General features: G+C 31.6%; 1 long non-coding RNA gene across 1 annotated transcript; it reads right to left on the reverse strand.

Moving 5' to 3' along the window:
* Positions 1–7,773: 7,773 nt before the first annotated feature.
* Positions 7,774–8,821, reverse strand: LOC109811910 (uncharacterized). Its single transcript, XR_014430264.1, has 3 exons — positions 8,724–8,821; positions 8,103–8,192; positions 7,774–8,004 (listed from the first exon to the last, which is right to left on the reverse strand). It is a non-coding gene; the product is annotated as an uncharacterized LOC109811910 (long non-coding RNA).
* Between the last annotated feature and the right edge of the window lie 13,881 nt (positions 8,822–22,702).

Raw genomic sequence — 22,702 nt, forward strand, 5'->3', positions numbered from 1 at the left:
AAAATTCATTTACCCGTCTGCTTTGGATACAACACCAATCTCTGCACGGATTTGTCGCATCTAGGATATACCAAGAGGGGGGAAATGGTAATGACAAAGATCAGAAGAGAAAGAAACACAAATCATATATTTTGGTTACCCTAAAGTGAAGGGAAGTGTACAATAGAGGATATAGTGCAGTAATAGTTGTTTAGATTTTAACATCATAGTTTGTGATACATGTATTGTCTGCTTATCCTTAATCAACAGTTATGACTTCACCTTATACTTATCCTCTAAAATGCATCACCTAAGTTCTTGTCTGCTTACGGTGAGCCAGACCTTCTTGATTATTGTTTCTAACCTCTTCGAATTCCACTAAGATAATTTGATTCCAAATGTGTCCTTGGTGTACTTGGTAACACATTTTTTCTAGTTCAATGCCCCCTTACACATTTCCATTACCTATGGCCCAGCTATGAACAAAAAGCCACTACAAGTTGTTTCTATGTAAGAATTTATAAAGTTCAGCATTTAATGTGCTAATGAAACTTTAAAATTAGAATAAAAAAGGGGGGAAAATAATAGTAGTACCTCCATGCGTCAACGACCATCCAAGCGAAGTCCTTCTGGGCTGACTTATTCCATTCTCAGTGTCAATCTGTGCAGTGTTGTAGCGAACAGGGTTTTGCAAATAGGGTTTATCAATTTACAAAGGCATACTTCTGTGCTTGTTCGTGACTCTTCAGTTAATTGCCTCCTCCTTTTCGTTTCAAAAAATAAAAGAATTTCTAACTCGAACCCAGTTTTCAAATAACCTAGCGGCTAGGAGGTTTAACCCAGAAACTAGATCTTTGAAAAAAAATGCAATTAAAATGAAATAATATTTAACAACGAAGGACTCATCAACAATGAAGGACTTACACAACATTTGAAACTGGTGCAACTTCCATGCGATCGTATGAATGTTATTCAGAGAAAAGGCTTAATAGGGGTAGAGAAAACGAATGAAATCGTGAAGGTAAGTGATGGAGGACCATTCTTGAGACATCATATAGGGCCTATCACAAGGTCCATGGCTAGGAGAGTAGAGGAAGATGAAGAACACACCACACCAAAAGCCATGATCATCATGTGTGTGGATTTTGGGCCCTCTCCTTAGCTTGTTGCTTTCCTTTCCTATTTTGCCCTTATATTTTGGGGTACATTAGCTATTAGGATTTTATTGTGTATTTTTATTTAGCCTTTGTTTTATGCGGCAAAATTAGGCTTAGGATTTATTTAGGGACTTAACCTTGACTAGTAAGGTCAAAAGTCCATTTCTTTCATTTTCTAGGACTAAGGGTGCTTTAGTCTTTTTGGAGAGATGAGAGCCATTTCATTTGGGATGCATCTAGGGTTCATTTAGGGTGCATTTGGGCTTGAAATTTTTGGCCAAATGCTCCCAAGAAATCATAGGATGCTCTCCTCTCTCTATAAGTACTCTAGTCCCTCCACCTTGTACCCACTTTGGAATATATGCATTTTGAGTGAGCCTTTGTGCCTCAAAATCCTTCCTTAGTCTCCTAGGGTCCTCATGCCTAACCGCCTCTCCTCTCTATCCTAAAGAGAGTTTGAGTTTCCCTTGAGTGGCCTCCACCAACCCTTGGTGGAGAGAGCGAGTCAAGAGCACCATAAACACCTTCCACCTTCTCTTCTCCATTTTCGCCCACCTTGACCCCCACCTCTTAAATATTGTTTTTCCACCACCCTTGAGGAACATCCAGCCATCATCCTTCTTCCTAGTCCGTGGAGAAAGAGGGAGCTCCTCCTTGGAAGCCAAAGACCACACCATGGAAGGAAGAAGCCCATCAGTAAGGTGAAGCTAAATGAAGAGAATGAAGGGTAAAAGGTGTATTTATAATGAGAGCATTGGATTCCATGGTAGCCCAGAACGGGCCGTTCCAAAACCAGAACGGGTCATTCTAGGCTACTAAAAAGGCCTGAAACCCTATTTTAGAACAACTTGTTCCAAACAAGCATCTTAAGGCCTTTTTAGTAGCCCAGAACGGGCCGTTCCAAAACCAGTACGACCATTCCAAACTAGGGTTTAAGGCCTTTCTAGTAGCCCAGAACGACCCGTTCCAAAATCAACACGGCCCGTGCCAAACTATTAAACAACAAAGCTTTCTTTATCGAATTTTGGCGTACCTATTTCTCCAAAATTCAAGGCAACTTATGAAATTAAACATCAACGTTCTTTAGCAACGACCAAACTTAACCAACCCGCTAAAAGATTTTGGTTCTAACTTTAGATAATTAATTCTCCATTTGTTAGAGTGCCAGATTCAGATCCCTAGTTCCACTCGACATGCCTTCTACTTTTGGGGGACTTTCGTTAAAAAACGAACATTAACTCAAAATAATTCATAAATTTGCTACTTCAGTCGACAAGGCAAGTTGGAAGAAATGAGAAACCAATTCTACAAACTACAGTTTACGTTTTAGTCAGCGCCGTATACAAAAATAAATGTTTCCAGTAAAATAGGAAAAAAATAGAAAGCATTAAATGGAAGCAAATAAGAAACAATACTTTTGCTACAAAACTATACACCTCGTCGATACTCGAGTTGATTTGTGTTCTCCAGTAAAATATGCCAGCCAACAAAATCGGGATTTTAGTAATGAAATGAGTGTGTACTACGTTTTGACTCCTCTTAGTATAATCACAATTGACGATAGTTCTTACTTCTCTAATGTAGTTTGTTATTGCTTTGCAGCCTTCAATTGCCAATTGCATTACATTTTCCAAAAGGTCAATTGGTAGTTTAGAATCTATCTACAACTAGTAACAAGAAATTAGTGCAAATAAAATTAAACTAAAAGCTTTTCCCCTCTAAATTATGGAATGACAGTCAGTGAATACTTGAGAAAATTTGATAAAATAAACTGGAGTTCAAAAGAAAAGCACTGCATGTTGCTCATGATAATGCTACTCAAGGATTAAAACTCTGAAGTCTGAACTATTCCCACTAAAGCACAACCATTACTTTAAATGAGCCAAATCCAAAATCTTGCACACAAAAATTTTGGAAGGAGGGAGAGGCATAACAGCTTGAAAACCAAAAGGCTTATCAGTGAAAGAAAGCAATAGTTGAAAAAAGATGGGTCAAGAGCTCAAGGGCTCAAAAGGGTAATACCTAGAGTAAAGACGACAAAAACTTTCTAATGGCAACTCCAAGTGGAATTGATTGATGTTCTCCACTCCTTGAGTTTCTCGGCCTTATGATCACTTCCCTTGAGGTGATGAAGAGATGGATTGTTCACGGAAGGAAAGAAGAAGATGAAGATGGAAGGAGAAGGAAGCACTTGAGCTAAAGGAGCAAAAGATTGCTCACAAAGTTTGACCTAATTTCCTAGAAGAAAGCTAAGAAACTTTCGATCAAGGTGACTTTGAGGGAGAGACTTGGCTGAATAATTTTCAGAAATCTCATTAATGATTCAAAGTCCTTACAAAGAGTGAAGGAACAAGCACTTATAGATCCTAGAAGCAAGCTAGGTGGCGCCAACTTCACTAGCCAATATTGGAGCCAAAAATTCAAATTTCAAATGGAAATTTGAATTCAAATTCAAGGCTCCATGTGCTTAGTCCGTGAATATGGGGCTGCCATGCATCTAAATGTCATTTAGGGGACATTTAGAGTATATTTGGAGCTGCACATGTTCAACCATGCTTGGCAAGAAACATGTGATCCAAATGCATCTCAAATGACTACTAAATGAAACCTAGATTTTAGCTTCTTGGTCTATTTTACTATTCCTTCAATATTCTTATGCTAATGGCCTAAATACAATGGCCAAACATATACAAATATTAGGAAATAATAAAAGAAATAAAATGAGCCCAATATTGGGTACCGAAAGACCAAAGGCCCATGAAGCCCAAAACTAGGCCTAATAAGCTTATGGCCAAAAATGATAAACTATGTGGTCCAAAATACAAGACCAAAATATGTGAAACCTATACTAATATAATATGTACAAAATATAAGAAAAAATGGATTTATCAAGAGATGGCCCATGTGAAGCTCAACTTGGGCCTTCCAAGCCCATCGGGCCCGTTGGGCCTTGACTGGCCCAACCCTTCATGTCTAGCCAACTCCTCTTGGCTCCTTCAATGTGTCACCCCTTGCCTTCCTAGGCATGATTCCATCACTTTCACAATATACAAGCAAGAGCAACACACTCCATCACTTATTCAGGAATTTGCAAGGGAGCATAAAATTTCTCCTTTTTCCTGAATTAATTTACTTTTCTGGATACGAAACAAATAGAGAGAAAATAACAAGACATGGAAGATTAACCTGGAGAAGTGTCACTTTATCCAGCTTCGGCAGAATTCCTAGAGTTACATAAGAACCTCCAGCACTATCTTCTACGAAGTTCAAATCTGTTCATATTCATTGACCAACTTTTAATAATTATGATAGAACAAGATTCAAATATTGACTGAAATAGAAGTAGACACACCACCCTTGGATTTAGCCAGTTAAAGTTTCAAGTAAAAGATAAATATACCGAGCAGAGGGGTGCTATTAAGGTATCCAGCACTATAGGAAGTTACAAGAGGACGCATAGGGATCCCAGCATAGGCAAGGGCCAAAGTTGCAGTATTTATACAAGTAGATCTAGTTCCTGTCAGAGGCATGTCAAGAACAAAAGTTATATAAAAGTACAATGACATATTTTAACCTTGCCAAAAATTAACCCACATGTTATAAGAGTAGAAAAGAGAGAATATAAAATGGCAATCACAAGATCCCATTATCAGGTTTTAGTTACCTCCATCTGCTTGGAGAACTTGAACATAAACATCTATCTGTAAATTTAATAATTAAAGCATAAAAAATTTAAAAATAAAAGACAATTTACATTTATACAAAAAAAGTTCTGAATGTGTAATAAAACCTAGGAACACGGCAATAAATGTGTTAATATACACGCTTCCATGGTTTGGCAAATAACCAGAAAAATTTCAGTTGATCTCCTGTAGCATGAGAAAACTTCAATCAACCAAAGTAGTAAAAACAAGAGGTCATCACATTATTCTTGTGTAAGAGTACCTTACAAGGAAAACCAAATTAAAAACTCTGAAGGAGAAGCAAAGCAAGCTAAAATTTATATCCACAAATGTTGATGGTTAAGCAAGTTGAAAAATATATGCAAATTTTGGCCACAGATGACTATAAAAGTTAAGGCTCAAAGAAAAGATAAAAAAAAATGAAGGGGGGTATAATTATGCTAAGGGTTTTACTTTTCATTGTTCTGTCATACATAACCCATTACTCAGCATGTAGTCATCAATCTCATAGGCATGACCGCATGAAGCAACCAACCCCAAAAACACTCTAGTAAGTTATACCAAAAATTATGACTTGATGAATAATTTATACTATATAGTTTATACATAATTGATAAATAAATAATACCCAAAAATAAAACAATTCAAAATTAATAACCAAAAGTCGGTCTAAAAGTTTACACCCAATCTCCACTTTTGCAGTTTAATTCCTACTTCTGTCAAAAGATGAAACAGACCATTCACAATTACAAGATATTCTTAAGATTGATTCTATTAATGCAACATTCACTCTCATCCTGTTAGTCAATACTTCTATACCATTTCAATAATTACGAATATAACAAAAATCAAGCAAAAAGATTACAAAGTTAAACAAGTAAATAAGTGAAACATGTCACCCTTAGGTTTCCTCATGTGATCTCCAACGCTTAAATTAGCCATGCTGTACTCACACCGAACCTACAGACATATAAAGCCCATAGACAGAAATTGTTTTAATTACAATGGATATAAATCCACTAACAATACACTCAATATATTATAAATAAACGAAAAAAATCTACCAGAGCATGGCAACTAATTTGTTGGCTCCTATTTTGCACCTAAAATGCATAGAAGTTACTAAAGAAAAACAAAAAATCATCTAAAGCTCAAATGCAACTTCAACACTTTTTTAAACATTAAGTTGATTAACATAGATAAAAGATATTAACCCTTCTTCATTTTATGTAGATAACCATGAATAAGCAAAGTAAATAATTAAAAAGTACCTCTTTAGGGCCATAAACAGCAACAATAACTTTTGTATTACCCATCTCAAAAATGGCATAACTGATTCCAAAATGAAAAAAAAAAGGTTAAATGCATCAAATGAAATCATAACTTAATTTTTAAAAAGCTAAAATTCATTTACCTGAATGCTTTGGATACAACACCAATCTCTGCATGGATTTGTCACATCTAGGATACACCAAAAGGGGGGAAATGGTAAGGACAAAGATCAGAAGAAAAAGAAACACAAATCATATATTTTGGTTACCCTAAAGTGAAGGGAAGTGCACAATAGAGGCTATAGTGCAGTAATAGTTGTTTAGATTTTAACATCATAGTTTGTGATACATGTATTGTCTACTTATCCTAAATCAACAGTTATGACTTCACCTTATCCTTATCCTCTAAAATGCATCACCTAAGTTCTTGTCTGCTTACGGTGAGCCAGACCTTCTTGATTATTGTTTCTAACCTCTTCGAATTCCACTAAGATAATTTGATTCCAAATGTGTCCTCGGTGTACTTGGTAACACATTTTTTCTAGTTCAATGCCCCCTTACACATTTCCATTACTTATGGCCCAACTATGAACAAAAAGCTATTGCAAGTTGTGTCTATGTAAAAATTTATAATGTTCAACATTTAATGTGCTATTGAAACTTTAAAATTAGAATAAAAAAAAGGGGAAACTAATAGTAGTACCTCCATGCATCGGCGACCATCCAAGCGAAGGCCTTCTGGGCTGACGTATTCCATTCTCAGGGTCAATCTGTGCAGTGTTGTAGCGAATAGGATTTTGCGAATAGGGTTTATCAATTTACAAAGGCATACTTTTGTGCTCGTTTGTGACTCTTCAGTTAATTGCCTCCTCCTTTTCGTTTCAAAAAAATAAAAGAATTTCTAACTCGAACCCGGTTTTCGAATATCCTAGCGGCTAGGAGGTTTAACCCGGAAACTAGATCTTTGAAAAAAATGCAATAAAAAACTGAAATAATATTTAACAATGAAGAACTCATCAACATCGAAGGACTTATACAACATTTGAAACTGGTGCCACTTCCATGCGATCGTATGAACGTGATTCAGAGAAAAGGCTTAATAGGGGTAGAGAAAACGAATGAAATCGTGAAGGTAAGGTGAAGCTGAATGAAGAGAATGAAGGGTAGAGGGTGTATTTATAATGGGAGCATTGGATTCCATGGTAGCCCAAAACGGGTCGTTCCAAAACCAAAACAGGCCGTTCTAGGCTACTAAAAAAGCCTGAAACCCTATTTTAGAACAGCCTGTTCCAAACAAGCATCTTAAGGCCTTTTTAGTAGGCTAGAACAACCCGTTCCAAAACCAGAACGACTGTTCCAAACTAGGGTTTAAGGCCTTTTTAGTATCCCAGAACGGACCGTTCCAAAATCAACACAGCCCGTTCCAAACTATTAAACAATAAAGCTTTCTTTATCGAATTTTGACGTACCTATTTCTCCAAAATTCAAGGTAACTTATGAAATTAAACATCAACGTTCTTTAGCAATGACCAAACCCAACCAACCCGCTAAAATATTTTGGTTCAAACTTTATATAATTAATTCTCCATTTGTTAGAGTGCAAGATTCAGATCCCTATAGTTCCACTCCACATGCCTTCTACTTTTGGGGGATTTTCGGTAAACAATGAACATGAACTCAAAATAATTCATAAATTTTCTACTTCAGTCGACAAGGCAAGTTGGAAGAAATGAGAAATCAATTCTACAAAATACAGTTTACGTTTTAGTCAGCACCGTATACCAAAATAAATGTTTCCAGTAAAATAGGAAACAAATAGAAAGCATTAAATGGAAGCAAATAAGAAACAATACTTTTGCTACAAAACTATACACCTCGTCGATACTCGAGTTGATTTGTGTTCTCCAGTAAAATCTGCCAGCCAACAAAATCGGGATTTTAGTAATAAAATGAGTGTGAACTATGTTTTGACTCCTCTTATTATTATAATCACAATTGACGATAGTTCTTACTTCTCTAATGTAGTTTACTATTGCTTTGCAGCCTTCAATTGCCAGTTGCATTACATTTTCCAAAAGGTCAATTGGTAGTTTAGAATCCATCTACAGCTAGTAACAAGAAATTAGTGCAAATAAAATTAAACTAAAAGCTTTTCCCCTCTAAATTACGGAATAACAGTCAATGAATACTTGAGAAAATTTGATAAAATAAACTGGAGTTCAAAAGAAAAGCACTACATGTTGCTCATGATAATGCTGCTCAAGGATTAAAACTCTGAAATCTGAACTATTCCCACTAAAGCACAACCATTACTTTAAATGAGCCAAATCCAAAATCTTGCACACAACAATTTTGGAAGGAGGGAAAGGGGTAACAACTTGAAAAACAAAAGACTTATCAATGACAGAAAGCAATAGTTGAAAAAACATGGATCAAGAGCTCAAGGGCTCAAAAGGGTAATACCCAGAGTAAGGACGACAGAAACTTTCACAATATACAAGCAAGAGCAACACACTCCATCACTTATCCAGGAATTTGCAAGGGAGCATAAAATTTCTCCTTTTTCCTGAATTAATTTACTTTTCTGGATACGAAACAAATAGAGAGAAAATAACAAGACATGGAAGATTAACCTGGAGAAGTGTCACTTTATCCAGCTTTGAAAGAATTCCTAGAGTTACATCAAGACCTCCAACACTATCTTCTACGAAGTTCGAATATGTTCATATTCATTGACCAACTTTTAATAATTATGATAGACCAAGATTCAAATATTGACTGAAATAGAAGTAGACACACCACCCTTGGATTTAGCCAGTTAAAGTTTCAAGTAAAAGATAAATATACCGAGCAGAGGGGTGCTATTAACGTATCCAACACTACAAGAAGTTACAAGAGGATGCATAGGCATCCTAGCATAGGGAAGGGCCAAAGTTGCAGCATTTATACAAGTAGATCTAGTTCCTGTCAAAGGCATGTCGAGAACAAAAGTTATATAAAAGTACAATGACATATTTTAACCTTGCCAAAAAATTAACCCACAAGTTATAAGAGTAGAAAAGAGAGAATATAAAATGACAATCACAAGATCTCATTATCAGGTCTTAGCTACCTCCATCTGCTTGGAGAACTTGAACATAAATATCTATCTACAAATTTAATAATTACATCATAAAAAATTTAAAAATAAAAGACAATTTACATTTATACAAAAAAAGTTCTGAATGTGTAATAAAACTTGGGAATGCGGCAATAAATGTGTCAATATACACGCTACCATGGTTTGGCGAATAACTAGAGAAATTTCAGTTGATCTCCTGTAGCATGAGAAAACTTCAATAAACCTAAGTAGTAAAAACAAGAGGTCATCACATTATTCTTGCGTAAGACTACCTTACAAGGAAAACCAAATTAAAAACTCTAAAGGAGAAGCAAAACAAGATAACATTTATATCCACAAATGTTGATGGTTAAGCAAGTTGAAAAATATATGCAAATTTTGGCCACAGATAACAATAAAAGTTAAGGCTCAAAGAAAACATAAAAAAAATGAAGGGGGGCAGTAATGATGCTAAGGGTTTTACTTTTCACTGCTCTGTGATACATAGCCCATTACTCAGCATGTAGTCATCAATCTCATAGGCATGACTGCATGAAGCAACCATCCCCAAAAACACTCTCGTAAGTTATATAAAAAATTATGACTTGATAATAATTTATACTGTATAGTTTATACATAATTGATAAATAAATAATACCAAAAAATAAAACAATTCATAATTAATAACCAAAAGTCAGTCTAAAAGTCTACACACAATCTCCATTTATGCAGTTTAATTCCTACTTCTGTCAAAAGATGAAACAGACCATTCATAGTTACAAGATATTCTTAAGATTGATTTTATTAATGCAACATTCACTCTCATCCTGTTAGTCAATACTCCTATACCATTTCAACAAGTACAAATATAACAAAAATCAAGCAAAAAGATTACAAAGTTAAACAAGTAAATAAGCAAAACCTGTCACCCTTAAGTTTCCTCATGCAATCTCCAGCGCTAAAATTAGCCATGCTGTAGTCACATCGAACCTAGAGACATACAAAGCCCATAGACAGAAATTAAGTTTTCATTATAATGGATATAAATCCACTAACAATACACTCAATATATTATAACTTAAAAGAAAAAAATCTACCAGAACATGGCTACTAATTTGTTGGCTCCTATTTTGCACCTGAAATGCATAGAAGTTACTAAAGAAAAACAGAAAATCATCTAAAGCTCAAGTGCAACTTCAACACTTTTTTAAACATTAAGCCGATTAACATACATAAAAGATATTAACCCTTCTTCATTTTATGTAGATAACCATGAATAAGCAAAGTAAATAATTAAAAAGTACCTCTCTAGGGCTATAAACAGCAGTAATAACTTTTGTATTACCCATCTCAAAAAATGGCATAACTGATTCCAAAATGAAAAAAAAAGGTTAAATGCTTCAAATGAAATCACAACTTAATTTTTAAAAAGCTAAAATTCATTTACCCGTCTGCTTTGGATACAACACCAATCTCTGCACGGATTTTTTGCATCTAGGATATACCGAGAAGGGGGAAATGGTATGGACAAAGATCAGAAGAGAAAGAAACACAAATCATATATTTTGGTTTCCCTAAAGTGAAGGGAAGTGCACAATAGAGGCTATAGTGCAGTAATAGTTGTTTAGATTTTAACATCATAGTTTGTGATACATGTATTGCCTGCTTATCCTTAATCAATAGTTATGACTTCACCTTATCCTTATCCTCTAAAATGCATCACCTAAGTTCTTATCTACTTACAGTGCGCCAGACCTTGTTGATTATTGTTTCTAACCTCTTCGAATTCCACTAAGATAATTTGATTCCAAATGTGTCCTCGGAGTACTTGGTAACACATTTTTTCTAGTTCAATGCCCCCTTACACATTTCCATTACCTATGGCCCAAATATGAAAAAAAGCTATTGCAAGTTGTGTCTATGTAAGAATTTATAAAGTTCAGCATTTATTGTGCTAATGAAACTTTAAAATTGGAATAAAAAAAAGGGGGGAAAATAATAGTAGTACCTCCATGTGTCGGCAACCATCCAAGCGAAGTCCTTCTAGGCTGAAGTATTCCATTCTCAGGGTCAATCTGTGCAGTGTTGTAGCGAATAGGGTTTTGCGAATAGGGTTTATCAATTTACAAAGGCATACTTTTGTGCTCGTTCGTGACTCTTCAGTTAATTGCTTCCTCCTTTTCGTTTCAAAAAAATAAAAGAATTTCTAACTCGAACCCGGTTTTCGAATAACCTAGCGGCTAGGAGGTTTAACTCGGAAACTAGATCTTTGAAAAAAAAATGCAATAAAAAACTGAAATAATATTTAACAACGAAGGATTCATCAACAACGAAGGACTTACACAACATTTGAAACTGGTGCAACTTCCATGCGATCGTATGAATGTGATTCAGAGAAAAAGGCTTAATAGGAGTAGAGAAAATGAATGAAATCGTGAAGGTAAGGTAAAGCTGAATGAAGAGAATCAAGGGTAGAGGGTGTATTTATAATGGGAGCATTGGATTCCATGGTAGCCCAAAACGGGCTGTTCCAAAAGCAGAACAGGTCGTTCTAGGCTACTAAAAAGGCCTGAAACCCTATTTTAGAACAGCCTGTTCCAAACAAGCATCTTAAAGCCTTTTTAGTAGCATAGAACAGCCCGTTTCAAAATCATAACGACTGTTCCAAACTAGGGTTTAAGGCCTTTTTAGTAGCCCAGAACGGCCCGTTCCAAAACCAACACGGCCCGTTCCAAACTATTAAACAAAAAAGCTTTCTTTATCGAATTTTAACGTACCTGTTTCAACAAAATTGAAGGCAACTTATGAAATTAAACATCAACGTTCTTTAGCAACGACCAAACTCAACCAACCCGCTAAAAGATTTTGGTTCTAACTTTAGATAATTAATTCTCCATTTGTTAGAGTGCCAGATTCAAATCCCTAGTTCCACTCCACATGCCTTCTACTTTTGGGGGATTTTCGGTAAACGACGAACATGAACTCAAAATAATTCATAAATTTGCTACTTCAGTCGACAAGGCTAGTTGGAAGAAATGAGAAATCAATTCTACAAACTACAGTTTACGTTTTAGTCAGCACCGTATACCAAAATAAATGTTTCCAGTAAAATAGGCACTACTAGAAAAATTAATATTTGTGACGAATTTTTGTGACAGTAAAAATAGCGTCACTAATAGAGACGATTTTTGTGAGGGAATTTTAATTTTTGTGACGAACTACCATTTATTGAAGTTTGTAACAGATTAAATTATCTCTAAAAAATTCGTCACAATACACCAATTTTAGTTTTGATCTCCCTAAATATACTCAACTTCTATTTTAGTCACCCTAAGTATATACTTTATTCTTGCTTTAGTCCCTATATGCTATAACGATTAAAATGCAATTATGATGTATTTATAAAGACTAAAGCAAAAACAAATTATATTTATAGAAACTAATTTTTTTTTTGCTATATTTTGTTGACATGTCTAATGGTAAATACTAAAAAGAAAATAAAGGGGCAAAACGAGCAAATATTATTTTTAAAAGAATTAAAAGTGAAAGACTCTTATAGAGATTTTATTTTATTTTATTTTATCATTTCTTATATCGTATAGACTGAAGATATATTTATATATTAATATTTTATTGTGTGAATTCACCATTGTACTCACCTAAAAGGTTTGGTTATCAAGTGACGGACATTGAATACGTGTGGGAAATGAGATTTCTAATTAACGTATATAAAACCTTTAATTTCGTGCCTTTATTTTTCTTTAGCCATACTGACATGTTTGACTTCAGTTTTAAAATTTTAAATGATTTTAAAATAATTAATTCGTGTTTAGGAATGATATTTAAAAAATATAAAAAGGTTATTTTAAAAATGAACTCACTAGAAAGGGCATAATACCTGTAAAAAAGGGCATAATATAAATTTATGAAAGAACTGTTGTGGAATTGAAAAAAGAGTTTAATTATAACATGGTATAAAATATATATATATTATTTTTAAATAGTTACCACATTGTAAGACCCCTTTCAACTAAGTAGTAGTTAATTTAAGTGATATATTTCTTGATTTCTCCTAAAGTTGTTGTCATTCTTACGAATAAAAAAAAAAAAAAACCTTTTCTCAGTTGTGACTAAAATTGATCCTAGGAACCATTTTTTCATCATTAAAACGTAAATGTTACCTAAACATAACGAACACCCTTTAACTCCATATTTCTGATGTAGTGAACGTTTGTGGCTAAATCTAAAACAAATAATGACCACTTTACATAGAAGTTTCCATTCAACATACATTCTCTTTACTTAAATAATTGGGTTTGATTCTTTCTCTTGAGACAAGTCTGATAACCATATTTTCCCTTTTGATTCAATTATTAATGAAAAAGGAAAGATACTACAGGGTGCCAATTTGTGGAGATCGACCACCATCACATGTTATTTAGATTTTTTTTCCCTATCTTAATATAATTAAAATTTATCATCTAAAAGGAAAATGGACAACGCTTTTTTGAATAACCAAATTCTCATTATTGCACGAGTCTTGCATTCAACAGGAGGGGATTAGCAAGACAGTGCAATATCAGATCCATTTAGGAGAAAAATATATGAATATAAATCTATTTAATATATAAATACACACAGTTTTAATATTGATTTTGAATAAGATTTAAGAATATACATTATGTGTTATCATAATTTACATATATATTTTTTAACAATATATCAACATATATTATATTTATAATATAAATAAAAGTAATTTTTAATGATAAATATTATGTTATTATATAACAATTTTTTTTTTTGTAATGATGGTGCAAGATATAGAATTTAGTGTGAAATCGAAGAGAGATTTAACATGATGAAAACACATAAAAAATGATAACCACATCTATTTTTTATTTTTAAAACACTTGTTTTTGAAAAAATAAATAAAACTTAAATAGATATTAGATAGAAAGTGGTCGTTGAGTAATATGAAATTGTTTAAGAAAATATTTTTTAAAAAAACAAAAAAAAAAAACGAAGCAAACAACAGTGCTTTAAAAATTGCAGTTCAAGCATGTATCTAAAGGTATTACTATTAAATACCAGTACTATGTATTTGGGTAAAGTTTGAAGTGTCATAGCAGGCCCGGCTTAACTTAAAAGCTGAATAAAACAAAATGGCCCAAATTTAAGGGGAATAAAATATCACGTGTTAGTAAATCAAAAACAAATTATATGGTTTATCAAGAATTGAAGTATAATTCTCGTTTCCGATATGATGAAATTATGACAAGATACTACTTTACCCTCATATGAACTCATCTGCTAGAAAAAAAAAAAAAAAAAGAGTTATACCTCTATCAAATTTTATAAAAAAATCATTAAAAATATTGATACACACAACTTATAGATCATGACTCTCTTGTAACCATGAAGTACCCTTTCATGAATAATTGTATCTTCAGAATCTTGCAGTCAAAAAGATTTTTAAAGTCATTAACGAAAAATTACAACTATTATATATATATATATATATATATATATATATATATATATTTCTTATTTTTATTTGTTCATCCAAACAATTGAAATACAAGTTATAGTATCTACACATTATATATAGACCACACCAAACAAAATGTTACAAATCTCAATAAACTCATCTTATAATAATCACTTTAAGAGAGAGAAACTCTTATAAGATAAGGTATAATATATAATACATTATTTAATATTTTATGTAGATTCACGTATTAAAAATACGTAACAATTAATAACTAGAGAGACCATTCAATAAGATTAAAAGTGGACACAAAAATGGAAAGTAAAATTTCATTTGATAATTTATAAAGAAGTATACGATGATTGTAAGTAGGGTAAAGTATATTATATGATTACCCTGTGTCCCCATCACTAGTAATTTGTTTAATGTGTTTTAAGGCAATTAGGCAGCATAAAGCAAGAGATGTGACCTTTCAATCCAGACAATTCTTTTTCCGGTAAATAAAAACATTCCTTGATTGAGATGCAGAGGACAAGACAATTCCATAGGCTAATAGAAACATTAAACAAGATTAATGAAAACTCTTGCAGAAACGAAAATACTATATTATATCTTTTTGTTACATGGAAACTGGAAATATCATTAAATTGTAACATAGGGAAGCCTAATGTCAGAACTTTATGGTTGGTTACAAAGAAACATGACCTTTTTTTTTTGTCATAGATTATTTGATGCCTAAGTACGTAGTGTTGCATATTTATGGGGTATCAATAGGATTAATCTATTAAGAGATATCACTTTAATTTCATTCACTTGTGTCCTTCACCCGGGCTGGGATTAGATACTACTTCTTCATTTGAAAAATGTGAGACAAAGCTTCCACTCCCACGAGAGGGATAACTAGTACTAGTCTTAATTGAAGGTGGTGTACCCTTCAAAGAGAGGACTTTTGTCTCAAATTTGAGAATCTTTCGGGCATCCAAGACTGAGGAATGGCACACCAAAACAAGTAGAGTGATGAACAAAAGAGAGTTCAAGCGAGCCATGTGGAGCACTAATGTGAGTAAAGAAAGGTATATACCAATGTGTTTGTGCCTTTGTGCCTTTGTGATGTGTTGGAAGAAAGAATGGTATGTGCATGGTATTTATATCATTTGGAACCTCGTGAAACCCTTTTCTCACATGTAAGTGGGAAAAGACACAATAACGACTTTAACAATGAGTCAATTGTGTATGGTTTCATTCAACTTTGTTTTGTATCTTTCTTTAACATGAGAAGAAACACGAGAGGGAAAAAAAACATGATGTGACACAAATTCCTATTAAATACTCGAAAAAGAGAAGAGTGAGACGTGAGGGTTATGCTATTTGGCCAAATAGAAAATTTAGCTTAAATTTGCATAAAGAATAATGGGCACACGTGATACTATAAGAATGATAAGTGTCCTAAATTTTCCTGTAGATGTTGGGTTAGGTTAAGATGATATTGATCTTGCTTGTTTTCTCCAAACTCCATGGTGAGTTGCTTGCAAAGTTGAATCTTCTTCACCACAAGGCATGTGGTTTTGATTATAAAGACTGCACTCACTCATAGTTCATTGGCTAAGAGTTCATATTATGGCGGCCACTTTTGATATATATATTCCTTTGTGGTTTTATTCTTTCTCACGTACCGAGCCATCAATAATATTAATTCCATGAACCAATTATATGAGTCAATTTTATTCATTTATTTGTCTTGAAACAATGGATATGGCTAAATTAGTAGTTCCACCAATATACCAATGCCTTGAAAACTTGTAGAAATTATTGTGACCCTTTTTACTAGTCATGTTCTTCAATCCACTAGATAACGGGACATGAGTTTGGTTTGGGTCAAATGCTCAATAATCAACTTAGAAAGACAAGAAAAAAAAATTGCCATTTAATAATATGCACATTATAACAATAATATTTATTATTAAAAAATATTTTTACTTATACTATAAATATAATATATGTTGATATATTATTAAAAAACATAAATATAAAATATAATAATGTATAATATATATTAAATTTCATTTAAAATATATTAATATTAAAATTATATATAACTATATATCAAATAAATTTATATTTATATATATTATATTTATAATAACATTTTTCTATATGTAACATTTCTTTTAATAATACTTAGGATTTCTCATAACATTTTAAATATTTTGGAGAATATAGTTAAAAGTTTTTTGTGACTATCATAATTGTCTACGACAAGATATGCTATTCATGGTAGGGGTCTGAATACATGATATTAGTGGAGAGAATTCAGGTCAGCGGCACTTCCGAAGTGTGAAAATTAAACATTATTGGTGACTTGTGCCATGATATTTCTTCTTGAATATGATTGTTTATATATGTGAAGACAAAAGAAAAAAGAAAAAAAAAGCAACAAGCAACTAAAAGTGATGAATGGGAGACATTAATTAGTTACTTTTAAGAGGAATGATATGTACATGTATTTTATTATTATTTTTTTCAATTACATCATTATCTATCATATCTATGATACTTTTCTCCTTCTATCAATGTATATTAGATTTTTTAATGTCCATATTTTTGTAGTTTTGAAAAGAAGACTTATAAATTATAATATCACGTATTGTGGAAGTTTACTTGCACCTGAAAAAGTACATGATAGGGAGGGGTGGTATTATGGGGTACAGGTACCTAACCTATCAAACCACACAAAAAAATGGTTATGTGACTTTCTTTGGGACAATTGAGATTTAGTTGTTTAAGTAATCAAAGTAGGAAGGTTCATTCTTTTAGCCCCCACCTGGTCAACTCGACCCATCTTCAGATTTTAATATTTTATGGTCTGTGGCAAAAAAAAAAAGCATTTAAAGTGTAAAATTGATTATGAAATAACGTGATTTATGTTTCAAATGTTTTTATTATAAAAACAAGTTAGCAGTAAAACTTGGTATAATTTTTTTTTTATCAAACGCAGAAGCTACGTTCTTCAACGCAAAATCAATTAATTGACGGCTAATAATCAATTTCTCGACATAAATTATTAAATATGCGAAAATTTAATTAGCTATGTTAATTTGGTTCTTCAATGTGATTATATATGAAGAATGTACTGTGAAACTCGGCACACACTTAAAAAAAAAAAAAAAACTAATGGAACCATTAATGAAGGATAAACTCAAAAGAACCTAGTTAAATTTGCAATGATAGGAGAATTTTGCTTTGTACTTTTCGTCTTTCTTACCGAAAGTAGGGTAAGGGAATCCATTTCAAGTTTGCAATCAGACCAAAGAAAAGTATAAACAAAACACCTGTCATTTGCAGCTTCTACCTGACCCTCGTCTTCTTATTATAATTTTTTTTATATATAATTATGATATTAGTAAACTTCATTTTTTTTAATAAATAAGTATCCTAAAAGTTAATTTTATTTTGATCAATATGTAAATTTTATCTTATTTGTAAATAAATGTCATAAATTTTGATTTTATTTTAATTAATTCTTAAATTTTATTTCATTTATAAACAAACACTTTCAACTTTAATATCATTTTAATTGGTATGTACCATTTATCTTCTTACAAATATTTCTTTTATTAATTTGGAATTAATTATTTATCTTAAATGTCAATCATTCATCATCTTTTTCTTCTTTTATTATGATTATTTTTTTAAAATATAATATGAATTTAGAAAGAAATAAAAGAAGAGAATAATAAATAAATAAAAAACAATAAAAAGCTATTATTTTATTTTTTAATTCAAATTTTTATGACTTCATTATAGAAAAATAATATATAAAAATAAAACTAATGATGAGTGTGATTAAAAAAAAAAAAAGTTGATAATTTCTTCTTTCTTTATTGTTTAGTCATAATATAATACTAGAGATGACTACATATAATAATAAGAGATAAATTGATTTTGTGAGGGACAATTTTCATAAACCTTAAGCGGATATGATGATTATCAATTTGCATATATATAATATAATTAGCTTGAGAAACCATTTTTTAATACTATCAAGTTGGATCCAGTGATAAGGAATTGGAATAACATATATAATGTCTTAGATTCTACTGTAATTTTGATGAATAATAAAATAAAAAATTAAAGCAAACGCTTATAAAGGACAAATGAACATTTTTTAGTGTTGACATCAATATCTAACATATGCTAAAAAACAAGAATTAAGTTGGATTGTTTTTTAATAAGATTAGTCATGAATAGGCAACTATAGTTAATCAAATTGCGGTTATTTTACAAAGTATTTATCAGAGGGAATGTTTTCAAATTATTTATTATTAGAATGCATGGGACAATCAACACAAGAAAATATTAGTCAATATTTTTTATTAAGAAACACCAAAGTGGCACACAAAGCAAAAGAAACGCACATATAGTGGCTCCAGCTGCACGTATAAACTCCATTATATGTAATGATACCTAATATATTAGCCCATAGTACAGGTTCAAGTTCAACCATATTGCAGAAATATTTGTAAATCAATTTTTATTCTTAGCCAATTTAACGTGTACAGTACAAAGTACAAACGCTATTTTCACCAGCATCTTTTACTAGAAAAATAATTAATAATCTTGAAAATACTATGTGTACAGGGAGAACCACATCGTGACACCCTCCCGGTCATCGAAACGATTGAGACAAAGGTGTTTTCCAAAGTACAGTAAACTCGGTCATCTTAGTCACTGAGACAGCCAAAATATAAGAATTTCTACATCAGCTGGTTTACCACTGCTCTCGGATACGTCAGCGGTCGAGATGGCTAAACCTACAAGGTCCCTTGCGCACAAAAAGTCGAAGACTCGACCATGTTAGTAACATAACTAGCCGGCCAGATAACGTCTCGGCTCGGCCAGAGGCCGAGACTCGAAGAACAACTTCAGTCTTACACCTCTCGGCTCGGCCAACGGCCGAGACGACTAAATACAACAATTAGAACAACGATCATGATTAACAAGGACAAACACATGATTGAGATATATAATCAGCCGGTTAGCACCGTATTACCTAATTTGGTAAATGTTAGAGGAGACCTAACTACCGCACTCATGGCCCATTATAACTAGTATAAATAGGTCACGTAAAGAGGTATGTCACTGTCCATTTATTACTATCAAGATTCATGCTTATCCTGATTTGAGTGTCGGAGTGCCTTTTACAGTCCCCCGTTCGGAGTGTTTGCCCGAAGCTCTCGTTCGACCTTCAAACTTAGAAGATTACGAGTGTGTCCTTAAACAGGTATACTATGTAATAAGATTAAAGTTTCTTTTTCACTAATTAATATATATATATATATATATATATATATATATATATATATATATATATATATATATATATATATATATATAATCTCACCCTAGTGTCACGTGCATCCCATGTGAAAAGCTGTAGTTTCAGTGAATTTTTTCACAAGAAGCTATTCTGGTAAATAAATATTAATTTAAATATGTTTTTACTATGTAAAATGTTAAAATTTTAATTTTAGTTTCTATAAGTTTTTGTTTTTATATATATATATTTTTTTTTTCTTCTAAATTTTGAAAGTATGTTCTTAATCTTTATATTATTATATGATTATTTTAAACTACTTATATATATATATTAGAAAGTCAAGTAATAATCTCATAATCACATTCATAATTGTCTGTGATATTTTTGTCAACGTTTGAGTCTTTTAAAGAAATTATAAATTTTTAGAATAAATATTATTTATATATTTAAAATGATCTTTAGATTTAAAAAAAATGAGAAATAATAAAAAAAAAATTCACATGAACTAAAGCTAATTTTTGCTCATTTTACATAAATAAAAAAGTAAAGTTTATAAATTTTAGAATAATAAAAAAAGAGATTTTTGTTGAAAAATTAGCGTAATATAAACACTAGTTACCTCTATTTATTTATTGAAAATAAAAATAAATAAGTTCTTTGAATCAATGTCACTTTCTTTCATAGCTCTTTATGGTCACCTTTACTTAGTTTTTTTGAAAGAAAAATAAGAAAAAAAAATAATAGAAGAAATTACAAAAATAGTTATTAGTTTGTAATGTGATAGGAAAGTGAATAATTAATTACAAAGATAAACATGTTATAAGAAAATATATACGTGGAAAGGTTGTTTCGCCCTTTATATAAATATTATATATTTTTATGGATTTAATTATAAAATAATCCCAATTTGTTCAATTAGCACGAAAGTGCAGGAATTGTGGGAACACTGAAAATAGTTGCACATAGAAAATCTTGCTCACACATTTTAGTCTGTGTATATGAAGCTCACACAAAACATAAATCCAAAGAGATTATATGATTGGCATGTATACACCTCCTACATTAGCTACCTTTAAATTATGGTAAAGGTTATGGTGCTCTCTTCAAATCTGCATAATATAAAACTCAATTATACATATACAATTGGAATCAATTATACAGACCAAATAGAAATACAGAAACAGAAAACTTTATTATGCTTTAATTCTCACTTCTGCTAAACTTAGACCATCTTGCACATGCCATATATAATATGATCAATATTGTTGCAAGTATTTGATGTTACTTTTAGGTTTGTGTTATTTATTGGTTTAGATATATCAGCTGTTTTAGTAGTTCTATACAAATGGAAACATGTGGACGCAAAGGTCACGGATATAGGACTAGAAAAATAAATCTTAGCATGAGTTCATAAAATACCATAACTCAAAGGTGAGATAGCATGCCAAGTTGCCAATTATTGTTGGAAATTTAAATTTGACTACAAACTTGCTTTGAAGTTTTGGATCTATTAGGACGCCCATCTTCCCTACCCTTGATCAAAATGGGGTAAATGTGAAAAAAGAAAAAAGTAAAGCCACCTTTGGCTTGAAAATCAAAAAGGGAAAGCTCTTTTTTATCTACCAATAATGTGAAGCAATCAAGTTTCTTATCAAATAGTATTTGTAAGTTGACTATGCATTTAAGTGGACCTCTTTGTTAACATAATAATAACATCCCTAATACTTTCATCTTTCTCTCTTTGTTATTTAAGAGGACTTATTTTTATCACTAATTTTGTCAAATAGTTGTCTCTTTTCTTTCCAATATAATGTTTCTAGGTGTCTATTCCGTAAGTATTAATGTATTTAGGTGAATTAAATGGCTTTCAAAATCTGCCAATAAATAATACAAAGCTCTTCCATTGTGATTTCAACTCTTGAAGCATCGACTTGAACGATTTTTTTAATTATGTAATTAATTTGAAATATTATTGATTTTGTAGATATGATTAATCTTTATATAAAAATATGATTGATCATTTTTAATGAGACTCCCCCCTTCAATCATATTTTTTCATTTACAAGATTTGAATCATATATTAGGATGACAATGTAGGTTGAATTCAGTGGGTCAACTTGTCAATTTACATTTTTTTAGCGAGTTAAATAAACTTGCCCAACCTACGAGTTGATAGGTTAACTTGCCATCTCTTTTTTATGGTCTTAAAGACAAATTTGTAGTGAATTATGTTGGATTAATATTTTTATTTTATAGATTAACTTCTCATTCTAAATGATTTTTCTTATTTTATATGGAATAAAAGTATATTATTTTAATCGCATAATTTTTACTATTACATTTTTATGTAGTGTTTTTTTTAATAGAACATTTTTTTGACATTTTGTTTGAGTTATATTAGTTTAAATTAGGATTAATTTTCAAGCTTATTGTAACACTGTGATTTTTTTTTTATATTTGTTGATTTTGTTGATTTAATTGATTATATGGTTAGTTGTTTAATTGTATAAGAATTAAAGAATTCTTATGAGTAAATTTGTTTAAGAATTGTTTAAGATAAGGTCAAAGTTGACAGTTTATAAGAAGGTATATATAAGGTTTTCCTTAAGACTTGAACTTCATAAGTTCATTTCTTAATTAAGAGATCTAGAGAGAAGTTCTAAAACCAAATAGACTTTTTTCCTTTTGTTGACTTCGTAGAGAG

Source organism: Cajanus cajan, chromosome 10 (genome assembly GCF_000230855.2).
Source record: "Cajanus cajan strain Asha chromosome 10, NIPB_CcT2T_4, whole genome shotgun sequence".
Taxonomy (NCBI): Eukaryota; Viridiplantae; Streptophyta; class Magnoliopsida; order Fabales; family Fabaceae; genus Cajanus; species Cajanus cajan.